The sequence below is a fragment of the Diadema antillarum genome, unplaced genomic scaffold (assembly GCF_040938485.1).
Source record: "Diadema antillarum isolate AM-2024a unplaced genomic scaffold, OU_Dant_1.0 seq00000155_RagTag, whole genome shotgun sequence".
Taxonomy (NCBI): domain Eukaryota; kingdom Metazoa; phylum Echinodermata; class Echinoidea; order Diadematoida; family Diadematidae; genus Diadema; species Diadema antillarum.
Window position 1 is genome coordinate 804,747 of NW_027271227.1, and position 10,046 is coordinate 814,792.

Below are 10,046 nucleotides of genomic sequence, written 5' to 3' on the forward strand. Positions count from 1 at the left end.
TTGACTAAAAGCCAAACTTTTTAGAACAATAACTCTTCCAAAGATTGTGAAACTTCCCTTTGTTAAACTGTCAAGATTTTTTTTTTTACTTGAATCATTTTTGCTCCCAATCTAACTCCAAAGCTGCATCATTATTGGAATTAATATAATGTCCCAAATATCTAATTGGTTTATTCTACCACTTCATATAGAAATTATCTAATTTTTTCTAGTTTGTGTTTCTTTTCTTTCTTTTTTCTTTTGGTATAATTTGGAATAAATATCAACACTCTCTTTCAGTATCTTTTCATTTCCTTCAACAATACGATTATCCTTGTCACAATTCAAATGTGTAATTTCTTTATTCTTTGCACTCATCTTTTCTAAATTCAAAAGGTATTTCGTACTTTTTTTCTCCTTTCTTAATCCACCTTGTGCGAGCTCGTACACAAGCTCTCTTGGCTTCGTATTGATAAATCTTCTCCAACTTCTCTTTTACATAAGTATAAGAACTTAATACCTCTTCATCATACTCATTCACTTCAATGCATTTTTTCAAGTTCACCTTGTTTCGCTTCTAGGGGCAATTTGCAGTCTTTTTTTCCAAGTGCTTTCTTCTTACAACATTTCTGTGAAAATTCACGAACTTAAACTTTAAACATTTCCCATTTCATTTGCACGGGAAAATAGTTTGTTGAAAATGAATCTATAATTTTGAAGATTCCATTTTGGTAATGTCTATCAAATAAAATATCATTATTAATTTTCTAATAACCTGGGCCTGTCATGTTTTGTTTCAATACACAGTTTGATTGATATGTCGTTGCGTTCAGCCCTAATGGCTGGTCGGATATCAGTACACATTGTTTTTCTTTTAATATTTTTCGTCACCAGCAAAAAATCTAATCTAGAAGCCCTCTTCAAAGATACATTCCGCCAGGTGAATTGTTTCATGTCTTGATGCATTGATCTCCAAACATCTCTTATAATATTTGTTGTTCGGTCCTTGTACATCTCTGCTTGTATTGAAAACACAATTCCAATCTCCTCCCAAAATCAATTCGCAATCACTTGTATGATGCTTACGTAACTCAGAGTTCAATCTATGAAAGAAACTCTCTCTTTATTGCCTTTGCGTTGGCGCATACACATAAATTAACTTGAGATTAGTATCTTGAACTTTTGCTCTGAGTATCAATAGTTGACCATTCAAGGTATATTTTACTACAATATTTTGAGCATCAAGTCTATCATTAAATAAAATTGAAACTCCTCGTGAATGATTGGATCCATTGACTTCTGACAATCGATTCAAAATCACTGCACCAGTATTCTCTTGAAAAAATACAATATCTGTCTTCTGCTGCTTACACCAGTGAAAAACTTGACTTCTTTTGTCTTTACTTCTTACGCCCCTTGCAATCAAACTGATAATATGACATTTCGCCATTTAGAAAAAGAAAGAGAAAACACAAGTATATTGTTTGTCACGTCACTCATTTCTTCTTTGGCACTTTTTTTCCCCAAGATTTCTGCTTCCCTTTCGTTTGTTTGACCTTGCTTTCTTTTGTTGCTCGTTTAGGTAGTTCCGGCGATTCAGCGGAGAGTTCAGACAATGCTTCCACGCAGACATTTTCGCTCTATGATTCTCGCTCGAAATGTCTTTCAGAAAATATGAAAAACTCAATATTGGCTGGGTTGACCCATTTCACTTATTTTCAATCCTCACACAAAATAAGTGCATGCGAATTTTTGTTGGTTTTGTGATGCACGGTCATATGTATATGTATATATATATATATATATGTATATGGGTCAAAATTTTGAAAGATGTACAATTGAACCAAAACAAGGCAAAATTAAAAAAGTAGGAAATTCTCCAAATCATTTATCTTACCTGAAAGAGTAAAACTCAAGCTTTATTATGAACCCAATTATACTAGGATTTTCCCAGAGGAACAAGTTTTTATTCACCACGGAAGTTTACCTTGTCCAGAGCAGCGAACGTCCGTGAGGAATAGTATTGCACATACATTTGAATACCATTTAACATAGTTTGCAAAGATCTGATTCAGTTCAAAATCGTAACGAAATATCTTAAGGAACATGTGTACGTGTTGGCAGAATATCAAGCTTGTACTCTTAACCTTTACGTAATGGTAGACAACTGATTATATAACCAAATTCCTCATTTCTGTTGAAATATTGCTCTTCCGCGAAACACTTTCTCCACTTTACGCGCATTTTACAGAAACTCAATATTTTGACCTCTTATTTCACTATCCCATACTTTAATCCTCACTCTCAAATAATAGCATACCTTTTTTAAGATGTATCTGATCTAGGCAGTCTCTATAACCCAACAAACATAGCATAGTTTTCATCACGGAGGTTCGCATATAGCTCACGGACGTTCGGAACAAACACAATATTGAACAATGCAGCTCTCTTGAGTTGGAAACGCATTCTTCTCACAACAAACAGCAATTTCATGTCGAGAACGAACTCCTCTGCAAAACCCTGAATAGATATTACCAGTTCTTAATTTTAAAAGCTTGCTCATCTTCTCATACTGAGGAATCAAAGAAAACAATTTTTCCATCTCTCGTAAATGAAAGTATAAACGTACGTGTAATCTCAGTGACGTAGTCCACCCTTGAGAACGAATATATTTATCAAAATTTCGTTATCACGAAGTAAAGATTCAGGTCCTAAATTTGTTATCTAAAGTCTAAAATGCAAATTTGCTTATAACGAACATGGTCACAGCTAAATATGACAAAGAATTAACATAGAAAAACAAAAGAAATGTGCTCCGCTATAGAAATACGAAGTTTGGCTGGTGAGGGCAAACGAATACGTTAGGAAGAAATCCCTCGGCGTTTGCTCCTTGTGTTACACATTGTTACCGAGGAGAATTTGTGTTATTATATTAGTCAGAAATTATATTAGGTTCGATACTGCGACGTTTCGTCATAAGAAGACACATTAAGTCCCTATAATTTGGGTGGATGTTTGTGATTTCGATATCATACAATATGGTTTGTTATAACAAACATTTTGTAGCGCGTCATTTCGGAGGCTCGTTATTTATACAGTTTGTCAATCCGAAAATTGATAGAGTTCGTATAATCATGAAGCTTTTTTATTCGGTAAATGATAGGAATCTTCGAAGGTTAATCGAAAGGTTTATTGGAACATAAAAAGTCAGGTTCGCTTATCCAAATGTGGGGAAACAAGTTGACAACCAAATCCTCCAAATTTCAAAACCTCATGATAACCGTTTTCACCTAAACGAATATCAAGCCCATTCCACTTTTAGAAGAACGGACCTAAAAATAATAAACCTCAATATTTAATTTTCGGACTAACAAACTTTCAGAATAAGAACATTTTTAATAAGAAACCTCCTGAATGAACTACGATTTTTTTTTTCATTTTCGAAATAACAAACCTTTGGATATTCGGAGTAACGAATCTTTGGAAGAGCGAACGTATCAAAGTGCAGCCTTGAACCTATTCTTAATCATTACTGTTTTAGCATGTGTTTTCAAAGTAAGCACAAAAGCACAAACAAATTGACGATCTCTCTGTCTCTTAAATTAGAAATTAGAATAAAAATCTTGGAAAGAATTACAAATCAACATTGTTTTTCATTGATGAGTATAAAAAAAACACCATGTCATGATAAGCGGAGGATTTGCGTGTTTTCATCAGACAATAATTGTACACTGCATTATTTTTGTTCGCTTGTGACGGCATTTCGATGAACAAGAGACCCGCGGGTCTAGCGCTCACCCGAGTATCGCAAGTTCACCTTTCACGCAGTCACTAATCTAAATTAAAATTTGACCAGGCATTCTCAAGTAGAAGATGAAAATGTACAATAAGGGCCCAATTTTTAAAAGATTCCTTAATTTGGGGGGATTGGGGCCCCCTGGGGCCCTCTGGGTGGGGCATGGTGCCCATTTTGATAAATTGAGATCCTGACCCCCTAGGGATGCTACCTGCCAAGTTTGACAAAAATCCATCATGAGGTTTTCAGGAAGAAGATGAAAATGTACAATTCAGGCCCCCATTTGGACCCTTCCAACCACCCCCCCCCCCCCCACCCAAGAGGGGCACCCCTGGATCTCCTATGAACAAACTTCAAACTACAGTCATTAATGTACTCACTCATAATATTATCTCAGCTCTATAACTTCTGATTCTAGAGAAGATTTATAAAGATTCCTTCATTTGGGGGGTTTGGGACCCCTGGGGGCCCCCTGGGTTGGGCATGGTGCCCATTTTAACAAATTGAGATCCTAACCCCCTAGGGATGCTACCTGCCAAGTTTGGTGAAAATGGGTCATGGGGTTTTCAAGAATAAGATAAAAATGTACAATTTAGGCCCCATTAGGACCCCTCCTCACCCCCTCCCCTGGGTCCCAAGGGGGGCACCCCTGATTCTGCCATGAACAAACTTGAAACTACAGTCATCAATGTACTAACTCATAGTATTAACTTAGCTCTATCACTTCTGGTTCTAGAGAAGAAGATTTTTGCGGATTCCTTAATTTTGGGGGGTTTGGGCCCCCTGGGGGCCCCCTAGGTGGGGCATGGTGCCCATTTTAACAAATTGAGTTCCTAACCCCCTAGGGATGCTACCTGCCAAGTTTGGTGAAAATGGGTCATGGGGTTCTCAAGAAGAAGATGAAAATGTACAATTTAGGCCCCATTAGAACCCTTCCCCACCCCCCTCCCCTGGGTCCCAAGGGGGGCACCCCTGATTCTGCCATGAACAAACTTGAAACTACAGTCATCAATGTACTAACTCATAGTATTAACTTAGCTCTATCACTTCTGGTTCTAGAGAAGAAGATTTTTACAGATTCCTTAATTTTGGGGGGTTTGGGCCCCCCTGGGGGCCCCCTGGGTGGGGCATGGTGCCCATTTTAATAAATTGAGTTCCTAATCCCCTAGGGATGCTACCTGCCAAGTTTGATGAAAATCGGTCTTGGGGTTTTCAAGAAGAAGATGAAAATGTAAAAAGTTTACGCACGACGCACGACGGACGACGGACGACGGACGACGGACGACGCACGACGCACGACGCACGACGCACGACGGACGCCGGACGAAGGGCGATCGCAATAGCTCACTTGAGCCTTTGGCTCAGGTGAGCTAATAAAAAAAAATAAACAAACAAACAAAAAACTTCCCCAGAGGAATTTGGTATAACGGGAGTGAACTGGCAATTCTTTTCTCTTGTGTTGGAGCTCGATTCCTTCTCTGTTTCTTCTCATTTTCATTCAACTGCTTCCACGTCGTTTTGAAACTTTTCCGTTTCTTCTTCAACACATGCCCATTACAGACTATACTTCGTTATTATCCTGAAAGTAATTGCGTAGCACTTTTCGGATTTGTTTTGTTTTGTTTTGTTTTTGTTTTCTGTTTGGTTGCAGCATGTTCAGGCTACTTAGGAAATGAGAGAAAAATCGTCGTGTAGAGAAAAATAAAAATGAATTAAGGCATTAATATCATGACAATTACAGCGAACGTCCGTTATGGAGACCAAAACTGGATGTGTTCTGTTTGAGACGGCAGCTACCATATTCAAAAGACAAACACTTAGAGCATCTGTCACTGAAAAGTGGCACTGTTGTTCTTTCTCCTACTATGTACTCCATTGACTTATTCTACCAGCGAACATCCGTGACCAAAACGCTTTCCTTTTGTTATTACAGGTACATTGAGTGCTGAATGTTATTCACTTTAGGGTATGAGCGACTCGGTGATTTGGTAATATTTTCAAGTAACATTAACTTTATGTGCAGTGATATATTTGTAATTATCAGAAATGTCCTTTTTTGGACAGAACGTCCGTGAGCTCAACTTTCAGAACCTGTAACAGTACAAGTTGTCTCCAGAACCTCATTAGAAAGAAATCTAAATGCACAGAAATTACAGATTACGCAAAATTCTATTTTCCTATAACTTTGTTTTCAGTGTTAAGTTGTTTTTGTAAAATTAGAGGGAAAAGAAGCCTAAAATTTTGAGTAAATTTTAAACTGTTTGTTCATCATGATCACATAACGCCTTAAAGATTCTGAAACTACTGCTCTAAACTCATTGTTAACTTTGTAAAACTTTATTTGTCGCTATTGGAGCCAAAAGTTCTTAAGAATACAGGACACTTTCGGGACAAGTTATCCCTATTGGTGGGATTGCATACGTCACGGACGTACGCTGGAATTGTCACAAACGTTCGTTTTACTACAAGGGTCAAATTCAAGGACGGATAACTAATCGGCAGAGAGTACCTAGCTTTCCTAACTCTTTCAAAAATTTGAAAAGGTATTGTCAATGCAAATTATAAAAAGTTTGACACCCTTACAACATATGCATTGCTCAGAGGGGGATCAGGAGGTGAATTTTCAGAGAAAATATTAATTATTTGCTTGGTTTTCGGTGAATTGCATAGTCAAAAAACTGCTGACGAGCCTCAGTCCGCTCCAAAAATGACATGCAGCTCCTCGGCTAGAGAGCCAAAGGTAAAATGTACCTTCGCCATCAAAGCAAGATGGTGTCCCACTCGAAAACGTTTTAATCATCACAGACATTCTTTTTTTTTTCTCGGAGGTTCGTCTAAAAATATAATTTCGGTTCCTATATGACAACGGATGGACAGAAACTCAAAACAAACATATTATCGTGTGGCTAGATCTTAGCTGATTACGTCTCAGAACAATATCGCCAATAACGTTTAATGGGCTACGATCTTTATTAGAAAACAGCGGAAGCACGTCCGTGACGAAAACTGAGTATAATTTTGCATAAAAGAATGTTACGTCCAGTGTACAGCCAGCAGGCGTAAAATTTTTGCAAGATATGTTCATTTGGTGGAACACCAAATTTTCGTATACATTACAGTTGGAACAACAAAGTAGAATTTGCAGCAGCGATAGAAATAAAAGTATCACGGACGTTCGTCTGTTATAGGGCTTTGATATTTAAATTGTTCTCTGTAATTTTATACGTGCTCATAAAGTTCTTATAATTTTGTGGTACATACCCATGATATGTCAGATCCAGAACATGGTCAGATATTAGATGCCACGTACCAAAAAAGGCACATCATTAGTTTGAAAAACAAAAATTATTGTGAAAATAGCGTTTTTACCGTATTTTTACGCTTTAAGTCCTTGTCAAATGAAAAATATCAGACAAAAGTCAACCAAACCATACATTTTCTAAAAGGAAATTTACCAATCTTTGAGATGACAGAAAAAATCTGGTTTCTTAGATCATCCTGGCGTGTGCGAAGGGAAAGAATGTCATAAGGTGCGAAAATTGGCAATTGTACATCGTTCAAAATTCTCACCCATATATATATATATATATATATATATATATATATAATATATATATATATAATATATATATATAATATATATATAATATATATATATAATAATATATATATATATATAATATATATATATAATATATATAATATATATATATATATATATAGAGAGAGAGAGAGAGAGAGAGAGATAAACATGTTGAAATTTCACGTATTGGCTCCACGAATTAAGAAATAAAGAATCAAACTGGTAATACATTTTTTGTCCAATAAAGCATGAGCTTATTCGACTCAAATTTTCGGTGTCCTACGCTTTGTCAAGACTCCTGAAGAAGGCGTAGGACGCCGAAAATTAAAGTCGAATAAACTTTTGCTTTATTGGCCAAAAATATCAACATTACTCATTCCTTCCATATACGTCTGAATAATACACATACTATTATAGTAAATCGTTTATACTTTCATATCATGAATATATAACACCTTCTGTATTTTTTGATTAAATAATCTTGTGAAATTTCTTCAGAAATAATTTGATAACCGTTGCAGTAGGTAAGTCATTGCATCACTGGAAGATAAAATTGTATTGAAAGACGCTTTTTAATTGGGGTGAGATTGATCTGAATGTTCAGTTTCCCAATCTGCAAGAGTTTGCAGCTTGATTATACAATTCCATGATAGAATTTGCAGTCCCATGAATTTGATTGTATTTGAAGTCTAATGTTTCTAAAAGACGGCATGATATAACATGACGTAAACATTTTCGCAGAACTTACGCTTAGAACAAGTCACGCGTGTAACCAGAGGTGCGTCGTCGTACCGGTAACCACAACGTTTTCTTTTACATTTCCAACTGTGAATAGCGCGTGCTCCAGGGAAGCCAAGCTGGTTGCACACGGTGGCTGCTATAAGGAGGTTAGCACTACAGAGCTGGATGATCTGTGTACCGTTTCTGATAATCAGTTGACCTTCATATGGAGCGGCACCGCCGATAAGATCAGGCGAAAATGTGTCTTCTGGGCAAATATAATTTGTGAGTTTGCTTGTTTGTTTTAAACTTTGCTTTTAAGTGATGAATAACTCAGTACAAATGGACTTTCTTATCCGGACTAAATAATAGAAAGAAAGTATACACTCTGAAAAAAAGTGTTAACTGAGAAAAAAAAAGCTTATTTTCACAAGGTTGTCTTCTGTGCAATGTGACAAAACAAAAATAGCATCATGTTAGACTCTATAGAAACCGCAATAAAGAGGCTGTCAGATGAAGCTGAAATTTTGCACGGTGTATCAGCCCAATCTAATCTTGACTATTATACCAACTTTCAAAGCAATAGCATCATCGTTTCAAAAGTTATCAGAGTTGAAAATGAAGAGTATGTTAAGTGTATTTAAGAAATGAAAAGGCTGGGGCCTCTAAACCATACCTTGTCATATTATTCTTCAAAAACAAATGTTCCAAAAAACTGGAAAAAGAACACAATTTCCTATTAGTTTTAAAGCTCCCAAACTTGAGAATAATGTATTTGGTAGAGAAGTTGCTCTTTCAATAAATATAACCCAAACCCAAATATAGAACAGGTTGACCTATTTCACTCATTTTCAGTCCTAACGTAAAATTGGGCGTTTGTTGACATTTTGTTGGTTTTTATGATTCACGGTCAAAAAATATGGGTATATGCTGCACAGCAGATCTCCCGTAATGTAGACACATGAATGCCAGAAAGTGATAATTTATCAAAATCTTTACCGACACATTCATTATTTCTTAAAACCATTCAGGTAAACAAAAACTGCAAAGGTTTTACACTTCGTATGAAATGTTAATTGTCGCTTTCCAGTTTTCTTGATTTAAAGCAATGTTCCTTATTTGAGGTCGCCTCCTACCTATACTAACTACCACAAGAACAGACTCCCGATGCACAATATAGTGAATTTATTTTAAATGTACTTTTATTGTGATTTTGATGCTTTTCTATATGTGTATTAGCTTTATATGCTTTGGAACTGTGCTATCCTATTATGAACGCATTCTTTCCATAATTATGTTATCTTTATGTCATCTTACATATGTAAATTCACATTATTAATAATATATTATAGTTCTTACACTCTTGATGAGTAAGAATGATAAAGCCAAGTTAATGAAGGAATAATTTGTTAGATTTAGTTTTTCTCGTCTTGATAATCAGACAACCGTTTTCCTGGAATATATGTATTAAAAAAAAAGAGAAATCTGCCCTTGCAATTGAATAAATTACGTCAGCAAAGTGAGATTTCACAAACACTTGTAAAGAGCAAGATGGTTGCCCATTAAATACAGTTTGTAGAGTTATTTTTAAAGCACTAGATCACCGTAACCAATATTGCATAGATTAAAGAACCACACACTACAAAAAAAAAAATTATAAAAACTCGTTGTTCCAAAAGTTAAAACAAAATCAAATGAACAAAGAACATTTAGTCTAGGCCGCCCTTACATACCTGACATAGTGAAATAGCATTCCACAACATATTCGTCTATCTACATGACGCAACACAGTTACATCAGTTAAAGCCTTAATCAAAGCCCACTTGTTAATAGTTAAACCTTTAGGGCAATGAAAAGTAGTATGTTGTGTAATTGCTTTGTACATTTCAATTCTGTAAAATCATTCTGTCAATTGAATAAATGCGAATTTTGTACCAAAAGCACTTACAGAACACTCAGTTAGCACTC